This window comes from Callithrix jacchus, chromosome 4 (genome assembly GCF_049354715.1).
Source record: "Callithrix jacchus isolate 240 chromosome 4, calJac240_pri, whole genome shotgun sequence".
Classification (NCBI taxonomy): domain Eukaryota; kingdom Metazoa; phylum Chordata; class Mammalia; order Primates; family Cebidae; genus Callithrix; species Callithrix jacchus.
In genome coordinates this window covers 18785988-18801538 of record NC_133505.1, presented here as the reverse complement: position 1 = coordinate 18801538, position 15551 = coordinate 18785988, and the positions used below count along the sequence as shown (strand labels likewise).

Here is a 15551-nt window from a genome sequence, read left to right as displayed (position 1 = left end):
CGGTTCACCCCTCCTTAGGCCACCTAGTGGTCCCCCACTCCCGGGAGGTCACCATGTTGATGCCGAACTTAGTGCGGACACCTGATCGCCATAGCGTACTACAGCCCAGAACTACTGGGCTCAAGGGATCCCCAGCCTTCGCTTCCCAAATAGCTGGGACTACAGGCATGCGCCACCGCACCCGGCACAAAGGCTTTTTCGTTTTTAGAAAGAACCTCGCTTTGTTGCCAGGCCTGGAGTGCAATGGCGCCATCTCGGTTCACTACAACCTCTGCCTCCCAGGTTCACTAGATTCTCCTGCAGCAGCCTCTCAAATAGCTGCGATTATGCACACCACACACCCGGCTAATTTTTTTGTAGTTTTATTAGGGACCGGCCAAAACTGGTCCCAAACTTCTCACGTCGTTATCAGCTTGCCTTGGCCTCCCAAAGGGCTGCGGTTACAGGCCTGAGCCACCATGCATGGCCGGAGTGCAAGGTTTTACTGAGTAACTCAGGGGATGAGGGAGCTACAGGGAGACGGTTTAGCTTTGGAGTCTGGCCGCTTGACCTGACTCTACTCCGACTGCCCTGGCAAACTCCACATAGTTCTGGTCAGTGGCCTACTCGCAGGCCAGTGCTGGTACCGCTTGGTTCCTCCTCCGCAGCCCTTCTGCTTCTTCGGACTTCCAGCCTCTTCTGTCTCTGCCTGGCCAGAGGCTCAAGTTCTTATAGGCCCAGGTTGGGGGCGTGGTCTTGGAAAATGAAACATTTGAGCACCAGGGAAGAAGTGCCTGTCCTCACTTAGGTCTGTGGGGGTGGAGCCCTAGCTGGGGCCACGCCCTTTCTCTACACGGGGCTTCCTTTCCCTGCTTCCCTGTCATTTAAATGGACCAGGCTCTTCCTTTCCCAGCACTTTGTATCAATACCACTTAAAGGCAGCTTTGAAAATTAGTTGTTTGTTCCTAGAAAGGGTGAAGGACGCCAGCTCATAAGTATTCCTGTTGCAGAGATGGAAGATGTCGATGCCAGTTACTCTGTTTCACTGACCCTCAGATAGCCAGACGACTATCGGAAAATTCTTCCTTTTTTTCTGTTAGTAGGAAAAACACTTCCATGAACACAACTCTCTTCTTATAAAGTTAAGTGGGATGATTATTTGAATATGCTTAGTATCTTTTAAAACCATAGATTTATAGACAGTATAGAAGAAAAGCAATTACAGAAATTAAAAAAAAATAAAAAGAAGAAAAGCAATTTAAGAAAAGGCTGGCTGTGAAACTCCAAAACCCTTAAGACCTTCTCGAAATCCGTGGAAGAAAACAAAGCTGAAGTTGAATTTGTATTTTATATTTGGAAATCAAATAATAAGTAAGGGTCCCGCTAAGATCAGCTATATTGATAATCACTAAGACGTTTTGTGAGCTACATGTTCTTACAGTCAAAATTTATTAAGTGCCTTCCAAGTATGAGCCCCTGCACTAGGATGGTTCAAAGGTCACACAGTTCTTACTTAAGATGTGGTATATAGTTGGGTATTAGTTGTGGGGTATCAGTTGTGGGGTATCAGTTGTGCGGTATCGGTTGTGCGGTATCGGTTGTGGGGTATCGGTTGTGCGGTATCGGTTGTGGGGTATCGGTTGTGGGGTATCGGTTGTGCGGTATCGGTTGTGGGGTATCGGTTGTGAGGTATCGGTTGTGCGGTATCGGTTGTGCGGTATCGGTTGTGCGGTATCGGTTGTGCGGTATTGGTTATGCGGTATCAGTTTTGCGGTATCAGCTGTGGGGTATCAGTTGTGGGGTATCAGTTGTGCAGTATCAATTGTGGGGTATCAGTTGTGCGGTATTAGTGGGGTATTCACAAAGGTGGAGTATTAGTTGTGGGGTATTAGTTGTGTGGTATTAGTTGGGTATTGGGGTATTCACAAAGGTGGAGTATTACTTGTGGGGTATTAGTTGTGTGGTATTAGTGGGGTATTCACAAAGGTGGAGTATTACTTGTGGGGTATTAGTTGTGTGGTATTAGTGGGGTATTCACAAAGGTGGAGTATTGGTTGTGGGGTATTAGTTGTGTGGTATTAGTTGTGTGGTATTAGTTTCACAAAGGTGGAGTATGAGTTGTGCTTGAGCTCAGATGTAAAGGCGTGTACATATACATGTATGTGGTTAGGTCTTCTTATCTGCAAATGTCCATGTTGGGAGAAAATGCCAGTGCCAGTCAAAGCCAACTGAATTGTTGTACCTTGACACATACTGTGAAGAAAAGGGCAGAGCAACAGAAATGTTCCAGTCCCAATCAAGTGATAAACAAAATATATTAAAGTCAACTTATCGATTTTTACTGAATTTTGGAAGAATCATTAAGACAGCGGTTCAAGTTCCCACTTGAGCACGAATGTCTGTTGTTGTTTTTAATGCTAGTTTTAAGACTGAATTCATTAATGTCATGGTTTTGAATAACTTGAATTTCATTTACCTCTGGGCAAGTAAACCTCCCTACAAATGACCATGATGTAGAAAAAACTTGCACGAATAGACATATGTGTCACATGGATGTAAAATACACTTCTTAGGTTAAGTGTTTTTTTTTGAGATTCAGTCTTGCTTTGTTGCAAAGCTGGAGTGCAGTGGTGTGATGTTGGCTCATTGGAACCTCTGCCTCCCAGGTTCAAGCGATTCTCCTGACTCAGTGCCTGAGTGGCTGGGACTACAGGCATGCACCACTATGCCTGACCAATTTTTGTATTTTTAGTAGACAGGGTTTCATCATGTTGGCCAGGATGTTCTCAATCTCTTCACCTAACCATCCACCTGCCTCGGCCTCTCAAATTGCTGGGATTACAGGCGTGAGCCATGGTGCCCTGCCAAGATTTTTTTCAGCTCTGATGAGAGGGGGAACTTCGGGGAGACAGGTGGGTGCTGAGCTCTTCTCAGTATCAGGGAAGCCATTTGAGTAGGAACCAGTGAATCAGGTGAAGAATCAGATAGAATCAGGAAGGAGCCAGTGCAGCTGCAGCAGGTCAGAAGCATAGTCATGGGGAGGTTGGGAGTTGCCTCAGTGCATTTATGTTGCTATAAAGGAACACCTGAGGCAGGGTCATATAGTAAGAAAAGAAGTTTATTGAGTTCACAGGCACACGCCACCACACTGAGCACAAAGTTTTTTTTTTTTGTTGAGACAGTGCCTTGCACTGTTGGCCAGCCTGGAGTACAAGGGCACCATTTTGGTTTACCGCAACCTCCACCTCCCCGGTTCAGTTAATTCGCCAGAGTAGCTGAGATTACACACACCACACGCCCTGCTAATTTTTTTGTAGTTTTATTAGAGATGGGTTTCACCAAGTCTGCCAAACTGGTCTCGAACTCTTCACGTCATGATCCGCTCGCCCTGGCCTCCCAAAGTGCTGGGATTACAGGCATGAGGCACCACACCTGGCCCTAGTGCAAGATTTTACTCAGCAACTCAAGAGAGATGGGGGAGCTACAGGGAGACAGTTTAACTCTGTAGTCTGGGCACTTGGCCCAGCTCTACTCCGACTGCCCCGGCAAACTCCACGTAGTTCTGCTGGTCAGTGGCCTATCCGCAGGCCAGTGCTGGAACCGCTGGGTTTCGCTAGCAGCCCAGGCACCGGTGTTTTCCTCCTCAGCTGCGGTTCTCTCGTATTCCACTCCCAGTCCAGCTGCCTGTGTGTTCTTTCTCCTACTCTACTACAGACCTGCTCTTTTGAACATCCTAGGGCTTCTGTCTTCCCCTGGCCAAGGGCTTGGGTTTTTATAGGCCCAGGTTGGGGGCGTGGTCTTGGAAAATGAAACATTTGAGCACCAGGGAAGAAGTGCCTGTCCTCACTTAGGTCTGTGGGGGTGGAGCCCTAGCTGGGGCCACGCCCTTTCTCTACACGGGGCTTCCTTTCCCTGCTTCCCTGTCATTTAAATGGACCAGGCTCTTCCTTTCCCAGCACTTTGTATCAATACCACTTAAAGGCAGCTTTGAAAATTAGTTGTTTGTTCCTAGAAAGGGTGAAGGACGCCAGCTCATAAGTATTCCTGTTGCAGAGATGGAAGATGTCGAGGCCAGTTACTCTGTTTCACTGACACTCAGATAGCCAGACGACTATCGGAAAATTCTTCCTTTTTTTCTGTTAGTAGGAAAAACACTTCCATGAACACAACTCTCTTCTTATAAAGTTAAGTGGGATGATTATTTGAATGTGCTTAGTATCTTTTAAAACCATAGATTTATATACAGTATAGAAGAAAAGCAATTACAAAAATTAAAAAATATTAAAAAGAAGAAAAGCAATTTAAGAAAAGGCTGGCTGTGAAACTCCAAAACCCTTAAGACCTTCTCGAAATCCGTGGAAGAAAAGAAAGGTGAGGTTGAATTTGTATTTTATATTTGGAAATCAAATAATAAGTAAGGGTCCTGCTAAGATCAGCTATATTGATAATCAGTGAGATGTTTTGTCAGCTAGATCTTCTTACAGCCAAAATTTATTGAGTGCCTTCCAAGTATGAGCCCCTGCACTAGGATGTTTCAAAGGTCACACAGTTCTTACTTAAGATGTGGTATATAGTTGGGTATTAGTTGTGGGGTATCAGTTGTGGGGTATCAGTTGTGGGGTTTTAGTTTCGGTATTCACAAAGGTGGAGTATTAGTTGTAGGGTATTAGTTGTGGGGTATTAGTTGTGCGGTATTAGTTGGGTACTGGTGTATTCACAAAGGTGGAGTGTTAGTTGTGGAGTATTAGTTGTGCGGTATTAGTTGGGTATTGGGGTATTCACAAAGGTGGAGTGTTAGTTGTGGAGTATTAGTTGTGTGGTATTAGTTGGGTATTGGGTTATTCACAATGGTGGAGTATTAGTTGTGGGGTATTAGTTGTGCGGTATTAGTTGTGTGATATTAGTTTCGGTATTCACAAAGGTGGAGTATTAGTTGTGGGGTATTAGTTGTGTGTTATTAGTGGGGTATTCACAAAGGTGGAGTATTGGTTGTGGGGTATTAGTGGGGTATTCACAAAGGTGGAGTATTACTTGTGGGGTATTAGTTGTGTGGTATTAGTGGGGTATTCACAAAGGTGGAGTATTACTTGTGTGGTATTAGTGGGGTATTCACAAAGGTGGAGTATTGGTTGTGGGGTATTAGTTGTGTGGTATTAGTTTTGGTATTCACAAAGGTGGAGTATGAGTTGTGCTTGAGCTCAGATGTAAAGGGGTGTACATATACATGTATGTGGTTAGGTCTTCTTATCTGCAAATGTCCATGTTGGGAGAAAATGCCAGTGCCAGTCAAAGCCAACTGAATTGTTGTACATTGACACATACTGTGAAGAAAAGGGCAGAGCAACAAAAATGTTCCAGTCCCAATCAAGTGACAAACAAAAGATATTAAAGTCAACTTATCGATTTTTACTGAATTTTGGAAGAACCATTAAGACAGCGGTTCAATTCCCACTTGAGCACGAATGTCTGTTGTTGTTTTTAATGCTAGTTTTAAGGTTGAATTCATTAATGTCATGGTTTTGAATAACTTGAATTTTATTTACCTCTGGGCAAGTAAACCTCCCTACAAATGACCATGATGTAGAAAACACTTGCACAAATAGACATATATGTCACATGGATGTAAAATATACTTCCTAGGTTAAGATTTTTTTTGTGTGTGTAGATCGAGTCTCACTCTGTTGCCAGGCTGGAGCGCAGTGGTGTGATCTTGGCTCACGGGAACCTCTGCCTCAGAGTTTCAAGCGATTCTCCTGCCTCAGCCACCTGAGTAGCTGGGACTACAGGCATGCCCCACATGCCTGGCTAATTTTTGTATTTTTAGTAGAGACAGGGTTTCACCATGTTGGCCAGGATGGTCTCAATCTCTTCACATCATGATCCACCTACCGTCGTGATCCACCTATTAAAGTGCTGGCATTACAGGCGTGAGCCATGGCGCCCTGCCAAGATTTTTTCAGTTCGCATGAGAGAGAGGCGAACTGAAAGGAGGGAGAAAGGAGGGTGCTGAGCTCTTCTCAGTAACAGGAAAGCCATTTGAGTAGGAACCAGTGAATCAGGTGAAGAGTCAGATAAAATCAGGAAGGAGCCGGTTCAGCTGCAGCAGGTCAGAAGCAAAGTCATGGGGAGGTTGGGAGTGGTCTCAGTGCATTTGTGTTGCTACAAAGGAACACCTGAGGCTGGGTCATAAGTAAAGAAAAGAGGCTTATTGGGTTCACAGTTCTGCAGGCTGTACAAGAAGCATGGCACCAGCATCTGCTTCTGATGAGGGCCGCCGGGAGCTTCCACTCACAGAGGGCAAAGGAGAGCAGGCATCACAAAGGAAGAGAAAGAGCAAGAGAGACAGCAGAGGACCAGGTTCTTTAGACAACCAAGGTATCTATTTAAACTGGTGGAAGCAAAATATCATCAAAACTTCTGCCCAACAGTGACTATCACTGTTAAGTACTGAAATGGGTAAGGTTCCCTTGTCCCCCTGTACTACAGGAAGAGTGGCTGGCTTCTTCAGCACCCCGCTTCTCAAACGCCTAGGGGAGCATACAGATAGGCAGGCTCTGACCCCACAGTAGTGTCTAAGGGAGAATGTTTATAGCTCCTGAAGCCTCAGTGGGCGTGTGTTACAGGGTGCTCTTTTACATTGCAGTCTATAGGCAGCTACTGTTAGCTCCATTAGGCATTCCACCTTGTCACAAGGGCAGAGGAATGTCTGTATCCTGGTGTTTCTGGCCTTGGTTGACCTAAAGAATCAGATCACACGTGGGCTTAGAGAATGGGGAATGAGTAAAAAGGTTTTTTTGTTTTGTTTTGTTTTAGAGACAGGGTCTGGCCATGTTGCCCAGGCTGCAGGGCAGTGGCTATTCACAGGCACGACCCCACGACTGATCAGCATGGGAGTTTTGACCTGTTCCATTTGCAACCTGGACCGGTTCACCCCTCCTTAGGCAATCTAGTGGTCCCCCGCTCCCAGGAGGCCACCATATTGATGCCGAACTTAGTGCAGACACCTGATCGGCATAGCACAGTACAGTCCAGGACTCCTGGGCTCCAGCGATCCTCCCACCTCAGCCCCCCGAGTAGCTGGGGCTACAGGCACCCGCCACCATAGCTGGCAAAGGTTTTTTTGTTTTGAGACAGAGCCTCGCACTGTCGCCCAGCCTGGAGTGCAATGGCGCCATCTCAGCTCACTGCAACCTCCACCTCCCAGGTTAAGTCAATTCTCCCGCTGCACTCCTCCAAGTAGCTGAGATAATGCACACCACACAGCCGGCTAATTTTTTTGTAGTTTTATTAGAGACAGGTTTCACCACATTGGCCAGACTGGTCTCAAACTTCTCACATCCTGATCTGCTCGCCCTGGCCTCCCAAAGAGCTGTGATTATAGGCGTGAGCCACCACACCTGGCCCTAGTGCAAGATTTTACAGAGTAATTCACAGGAGATGGAGGAGCTACAGGGAAAGGGTTTAACTGGAATCTGGCCACTCGGCCCGGCTCTACTTAGAATGCCCTGGCAAACGCAATGTGGGTCTGCTGGTCAGTGGCCCGTCTGCAGGCCAGTGCTGGTACCGCTGGGTTTCTCTCAGGTTCCTCTGGCAGCCCGGCCTCCTGTGTGTTCCTCCTCCGCTGTGTTCCTCTCACATTCCTCTCGCAGCCTGGCCGCCTATCTGCTCCTTTTGATGTCCATGTGCTACTGTCTCTGCCTGGCCAGGGGCTCGGGTTTTTATAGACCCAGTTTGGGGGCGTGGTCTTGGAAAATGCAACATTTGAGCACCAGGGAAGAAGTGCCTGTCCTCACTTAGGTCTGTGGGGGTGGAGCCCTAGCCGGGACCACGCCCTTTCTGTACACAGGGCTTCCTTTCCCTGCTTCCCTGTCATTTAAAGGGACCACACTCTTCCCCTCCCAGCACTTTGTATCAATACCACTTAAAGCCAGCTTTGAAAATTAGTTGTTCGTTCCTAGAAAGGGTGAAGGACGCCAGCTCATAAGTATTCCTGTTGCAGAGATGTAAGATGTCGAGGCCAATCTGTTTCAGTGACCCTCAGATAGCCAGACAGCTATCAGAAAATTCTTCCTTTTTTTCTGTTAGTAGGAAAAACACTTCCATGAACACAACTCTCTTCTTATTAAGTGAGATGATAATTTGAATATGCTTGGTATCTTTTAAAACCATAGATTTATATACAGTATAGAAGAAAAGCAATTTAAGAAAACACTGGCTCTGAAACTCCAAAACCCTTAAGACCTTCTAGAAATACATGGAAGAAAAGAAAGGTGAGGTTGAATTTGTATTTCATATTTGTATATCAAATAATAAGTAAGCTTCCCCACTAAGGTCAGGTATATTGATAATCAGTGACATGTTTTGTGAGCTAGATCTTCTTACAGCCAAAATTTATTGAGTGCCTTCCAAGTATGAGACCCTGTACTAGGATGTTTTAAAGATTACACAATTCTTAAGATGTGGTATATAGTGATTAAATCTCATTCATAAAAGTGGAGTATTAGTTGTGCTTGAGCTCAGACGTAAAGGCGTGTACATATATGTGTATGCGGTTAGGTCTTCTTATCTGCAAATGTCCATGTTGGGAGAAAATGCCAGTGCCAGTCAAAGCCAACTGAATTGTTGTACCTTGACACATACTGTGAAGAAAAGGGCAGAGCACCAGAAATGTTCCAGTCCCAATCAAGTGACAAACAAAATAAGCAAAATAGATTAAAGTCAACTGACCTATTTTTGCTGAATTTTGGAAGAACCTTCAAGACAGCGGCTCCAGTTCCCACTTGAACACGAATGTTCCTTGTTTTTAATGCTAGTTTTAAGACTGAATTCATTAATGTCATGGTTTTGAATAACTTGAATTTTATTTTCCTCTGGGCAAGTAAACCTCCCTACAAATGACCATGATGTAGAAAACACTTGCACAAATAGACATATGTGTCACATGGATGTAAAATACACTTCTTAGGTTAAGTTTTTTTTTTTTTGAGATTCAGTCGTGCTTTGTTACAAAGCTGGAGTGCAGTGGTGTGATGCTGGCTCATTGGAACCTCTGCCTCCCAGGTTCAAGTGATTCTCCTGCCTCAGCCACCTGAGTGGCTGGGACTACAGGCATGCCCCACCATGCCTGGCTAATTTTTGTATTTTTAGTAGAGACAGGGTTTCACCATGTTGGCCAGGATGGTCTCAATCTCTTCACCTAGCCATCCACCTGCCTCGGCCTCTCAAACTGCTGGGATTACAGGCGCGAGCCATCGTGCCCTGCCAGGATTTTTTTCAGCTCCAATGAGGGGGGGACTTTGGGGAGATAGGTGGGTGCTGAGCTCTTCTCAGTATCAGGGAAGCCATTTGAGTAGGAACCAGTGAATCAGGTGAAGAATCAGATAGAATCAGGAAGGAGCCAGTGCAGCTGCAGCAGGTCAGAAGCATAGTCATGGGGAGGTTGGGAGTTGCCTTAGTGCATTTGTGTTGCTATAAAGGAACACCTGAGGCAGGGTCATATATTAAGAAAAGAAGTTTATTGAGTTCACAGTTCTGCAGGCTGTACAAGAAGCATGGCACCAGCATCTGCTTCTGATGAGGGCCGCCGGGAGCTTCCACTCACAGAGGGCAAAGGAGAGCAGGCATCACAAAGGAAGAGAAAGAGCAAGAGAGACAGCAGAGGATCAGACTCTTTAGACAACCAAGGTATAGATCTATTTAAACAGGTGGCAGCAAAACATCATCAAAACTTCTGCCCAACAGTGACTATCACTGTTAAGTACTGAAATGGGTAAGGTTTCCTTGACGCCCTGTATGACAGGAGGAGGCTTGCTTCTTCAGCACCCCATTTCTCAAACCTCTAGGGGAGCATACAGACAGGCTGTGAGGCTCTGACCCCACAGTAGTGTCTAAGAGTGAATGTTTTCAGCTCCTGAAGCCCCAGTAGGCATGTGTTACAGGGTGCTCTTTTACTTTGCAGTCAATAGGCAGCTACTGTTAGCTCAATTAGATATTCTACCTTTTCACAAGGGCAGAGGAATAGTCTGTATCCTGGTGTTTCTGGTCTTGGTGGACCTAAAGAATCGGATCACACATAGGCATGAAGAATGGGGAATGAGTACAAAGGTATTTTTGTTTGTTTATTTTATTTATTTATTTATTTATTTTTGAGACAGGGTCTCACTATGATGCCCAGGCTGGAGTGCAGTGGCTTTTCATAGGCACGATCCCATGACGGATCAGCACTGGAGTTTTGATCTGCTCTGTTTCCAAGCTGGGACAATTCACCTCTCCTTAGGCAATCTGGTGGTTCCTCGCTGCTGGGAGGTCACCATATTGATGCTGAACTTAGTGCGGACACCTGATCGGCATAGGGCACTACAGCCCAGAACTCCTAGGCTCAAGCGATCCTCCCCACTCAGCCTCCCGAGTAGGTGGGACTACAGGCACGCACCACCACACCGAGCACAAAGTTTTTTGTTGTTGTTGAGAAAGAGCCTTGCATTGTTGGCCGGCCTGGAGTACAAGGGCACCATTTTGGTTTACTGCAACCTCCACCTCCCAGGGTTAGTTAATTCTCCCGAGTCGCTGAGATTACACACAACACATGCCCTGCTAATTTTTTTGTAGTTTTATTAGAGATGGGTTTCACCAAGTCTACCAGACTGGTCTCGAACTCTTCACGTCATGATCCGCTCGCCCTGGCCTCCCAAAGAGCTGGGATTACAGGCATGAGGCACCACTCCTGGCCCTAGTGCAAGATTTTACTCAGCAACTCAAGAGAGATGGGGGAGCTACAGGGAGACAGTTTAACTCTGTAGTCTGGGCACTTGGCCCGGCTCAAATCCGACTGCCCCGGCAAACTCCACGTAGTTCTGCTGGTCAGTGGCCTATCCGCAGGCCAGTGCTGGAATCGCTGGGTTTCGCTAGCAGCCCAGGCACCGGTGTGTTCCTCCTCAGCTGAGGTTCTCTCGTATTTCACTCCCAGTCCAGCTGCCTGTGTGTTCTTTCTCCTACTCTGCTACATACGTGCTTTCGAACATCCAAAGGCTTCTATCTCTACCTGGCCAAGGGCTTGGGTTTTTATAGGCCCAGGTTGGGGGCGTGGTCTTGGAAAATGAAACATTTGAGCACCAGGGAAGAAGTGCCTGTCCTCACTTAGGTCTGTGGGGGTGGAGCCCTAGCCGGGGCCACGCCCTTTCTCTACACAGGGCTTCCTTTCCCTGCTTCCCTGTCATTTAAAGGACCAGGCTCTTCCTTTCCCAGCACTTTGAATCAATACCACTTAAAGGCAGCTTTGAAAATTAGTTGTTTGTTCCTAGAAAGGGTGAAGGACGCCAGCTCATAAGTATTCCTGTTGCAGAGATGGAAGATGTCGATGCCAGTTACTCTGTTTCACTGACACTCAGATAGCCAGACGAATATCAGAAAATTCTTCCTTTTTTTCTGTTAGTAGAAAAAACACTTCCATGAACACAACTCTCTTCTTATAAAGTTAAGTGGGATGATTATTTGAATATGCTTAGTATCTTTTAAAACCATAGATTTATATACAGTATAGAAGAAAAGCAATTACAAAAATTAAAAATATTAAAAAGAAGAAAAGCAATTTAAGAAAAGGCTGGCTGCGAAACTCCAAAACCCTTAAGACCTTCTCGAAATCCGTGGAAGAAAAGAAAGGTGAGGTTGAATTTGTATTTTATATTTGGAAATCAAATAATAAGGGTCCCCACTAAGGTTAGCTATATTGATAATCAGTGAGATGTTTTGTCAGCTAGATCTTCTTACAGCCAAAATTTATTGAGTGCCTTCCAAGTATGAGACCCTGTACTAGGATGTTTTAAAGATTACACAATTCTTAAGATGTGGTATATAGTGATTAAATCTCATTCACAAAAGTGGGGTATTAGTTGTGCTTGAGCTCTGATGTAAAGGCGTGTACATATATGTGTATGCGGTTAGGTCTTCTTATCTGCAAATGTCCATGTTGGGAGAAAATGCCAGTGCCAGTCAAAGCCAACTGAATTGTTGTACCTTGACACATACTGTGAAGAAAAGGGCAGAGCACCAGAAATGTTCCAGTCCCAATCAAGTGACAAACAAAATAAGCAAAATAGATTAAAGTCAACTGACCTATTTTTGCTGAATTTTGGAAGAACCTTTAAGACAGCGGCTCCAGTTCCCACTTGAACACGAATGTTCCTTGTTTTTAATGCTAGTTTTAAGACTGAATTCATTAATGTCATGGTTTTGAATAACTTGAATTTTATTTACCTCTGGGCAAGTAAACCTCCCTACAAATGACCATGATGTAGAAAACACTTGCACAAAAAGACATATGTGTCACATGGATGTAAAATACACTTATTAGGTTAAGATTTTTTTTTTTTTGAGGTCGAGTCTCACTCTGTTGCCAGGCTGCAGTGCAGTGGTGTGATCTTGGCTCACTGGAACCTCCGCCTCCCAGGTTCAAGCGATTCTCCTGCCTCAGCCACCTGAGTAGCTGAGACTACAGGCATGCACCCCCACACCTGGTTAATTTTTGTATTTTTAGTAGAGACAGGGTTTCACCATGTTGGCCAGGATGGTCTCAAATCTCTTCACCTCGACATCTGCCTGCCTTGGCCTCTCAAAGTGCTGGGATTACAGGTGTGATCCTCAGCACCCTGCCAAGGTTTTTTCAGATCGAATGAGAGGGAGGACTTTGGGAAGACAGGTGGGTGCTGAGCTCTTCTCGGTAACAGGAAAGCCATTAGAGCAGGAACCAGTGAATCAGGTAAAGAATTGGGTAGAGTCAGGAAGGAGCCAGTGCAGCTGGAGCCGATCAGAAGCATAGTTATGGGGAGGTTGGGAGTTGTCTCAGTGCATTTGTGTTGTTATAAAGGAACACCTGAGGCTGGGTCATATATAAAGAAAAGAGGCTTATTTGGTTCACAGTTCTGCAGGCTGTACAAAAAGCATGGCTGCCGGGAGCTTCCACTCACAGCAGAAGATGAAGGAGAGCAGGCATCACTTAGCAAGAGAAAGGGAGCAAGAGAGAAAAGGGAGAGGTACCAGGCCTTTTCCAACAACCAACTCTCAGGTGAGCTAATCGAGCAAAAACTCCTCCATTTCCACAGGTCGGTGCCAACTCATTTTTGAGGGATCCACCCCCGTGACCCAAACATGTCCCACGAGGCCCCACCTCCAATGAGGGATCAAATTTCAACATGAGATTTGGAGGAGACAAATAACCAAAGCAGTCAGGAGGTCTGGCAGAACTTCAAATGCCCAGAGTGAAATTTTGAGGTTGAAATTAATTGCCAAGGTAGTTCCTAGAAGCTTTTGAAATATGCTTGGGTTTAATTATTTCATTGAGTTGATGTCAATGCCTGAGATAGTAACAATGATGATTCGTGTGCTGTTGATGTTCTTCAGCCCTTCCCACAATGGAAAGTTCTTTGAAGCCCACACTCAGCTTGCAGGTGGAGAGGGTGGATGAAAAGAAAGTGGTCATGGACACAAGCATGATTCTGCCATTTTCTATGGCTCTGGATAGACTGGTCACCTGAGATATCTCCAAAATTTACTTAGAAAGATGTTTCTGTCTTAGAAGTTTTCAGTGTTAGGTCGAACGTTGGTGTGTAAGTTGTTTATGGCAGAGTCCCAGCTGTAGCCAGAATTCCCCTTCTTAAAATAACCATCAGGTAGGTGGCCCGGTCTTGGAGAACATTGTGTCAGAGCACGTATGGGATAAAATACTGCCTTCTTTCTTTTCTTCCATAGGTAGTACTATCTTTAGCTAGTAATAAGACCCCTTGAATTTTGGAATTCAGATATTGGAAAAAAGCTACTAGCTCAGTGCCTTTTACATATACATAGGTATTTAATACATGTCTGCTTATTGATTGGTAAATACTCCTAAAGATAAGTGCACGCTTGTGTGTGTGTAATGATTTTTAGAGATTATGGATTTAGGACAGTCTTTGTTCTATTTAAATCAATATGATCATCCATTTATCTTGCTCTTCTTATTTCTTATTGATTTTCTTTCTGTAATGTATGTACCAAAAGTATCTGCTGTTGCATATTCTTAAGAGAATGCAAACGTGAGCGTGTTTTCTTTCTCTCAGAAAAAAACAGCAATTCATTTTTCAGAAATCATTTAAATTAAAATCGATGTTCTTTGGACATGAAAATAAGAGTGTGGGGCAGCATGAATGTTTTCTCCTTGTGATCTGGCTGCTCACTGGCAGGAGGAGAAAGCCGGTCCTAGAGCGTGGGGTTGCTGGAAAGGCCACCTTTCCCTCCTGTCTTTCAACATGCCCTTTAAGAGCAGGAAACGTGAAAGAGTGGCCCAGACCCCAATTCCACTAAAAGCATTACCCAATTGGCACTGAGGTCTGTCTCTGGCCTTGCTGACTTCCCTGATGGCTCTAGCATTTGTTCCACAGCAGTGCCATTCACATCCCAAGAGATGCATGAAAACACAAAAATAATGTGTGGTGAGGAAACAAGTCCCCTAACTGGTTCTTCAACAATCCTTCTTTGTGTCAAACCCAGATTGCATTTACCCGGATGCAGCAACAATGTTAGGCCATGAAGAAAACAGCAAAGGAAGTGGGATTTCCAGAGGCTAGGAACAGAGGCCCTCTGAGCAAGAGAGGCACTCACAAAGTCAGTGAAGCTGTGGTGGTGACCTGTTTAGAGGTGAGGAACCAAAACAGACCCCAAGAGTGGCAGGGTTCATTTTGGAAATGTACGGCTTAAAGACCAAAGCTAAAATCTAGCATAGATAGTGAGGTGAACCAGAGAGCCCCGGAGCCTGGGAATCAGAACATCAGAATTCTAGTCTTAGTCTGTCTCCAAGTAGCTGTGAGTTCTTGGCCGAATACTTTATCCCCTCTGAGCCTCAATTTCCTCATCTCTGAAGTGCAGGGTTTGGATCAAATGACCTCTTAAGTGGCTTTCATTTTTTACAATTATATGCCTGAGAGAAGTTGTCATTGTAATTTGGCTCTGTAGGGGTCGTGTTTTTTAAAGCTTGATAACAAGGAAAATTTGTATGACAAAGTATACTTACCTGATTTAGATTTATTATTTCCTTTAATGTTTTCCCATTACCCCCTTGGTGAGGTTCATTAAATTTGTCATGTGCAATAGATCTAAGGATTCTTGTCCTGATATGATAAGACATCTATTGAGCATCTCAGGTTGGTTATCAGTCCATTCTTCATTGCCTGTGGGTGGCAACGCAGAACATGTGTTTATCATTCATCTGACCAAGGTCCTTGCATCAGATTTTCAAGAAAGTTATAGGAGCAGCCATAATCAGTGGTAAAGAAATTGTTCCACTGAAAAATAGATGGGCAATGAGACATCCTTTGGGTAGAACCAAGCAAAACTGCATTTTGGACCTTAGATTTAGAATATAACCCCTCAGTAGGAAAGGTTCATATAGGCATTAGACAGCATGTTGATAAAAAGTTTTGATAAAGACCACAAAATTCAGCTCAGAAAAGTTGAGGGAATTATCCAGAGAAATATTGCTGGTTAAGGCAGGACTGAGACTCAGTCTAGGGCATTCCACTCTCAATTCAACCTTTTTTTCTTTT

The 15551-nt window shown here is 44.8% G+C and overlaps 1 pseudogene; it reads right to left on the bottom strand.

Moving 5' to 3' along the window:
- Positions 1-1517: 1517 nt before the first annotated feature.
- Positions 1518-15551, bottom strand: part of LOC128931875 (S-adenosylmethionine decarboxylase proenzyme 1-like) — a 34620-nt pseudogene continuing 20586 nt past the window's right edge.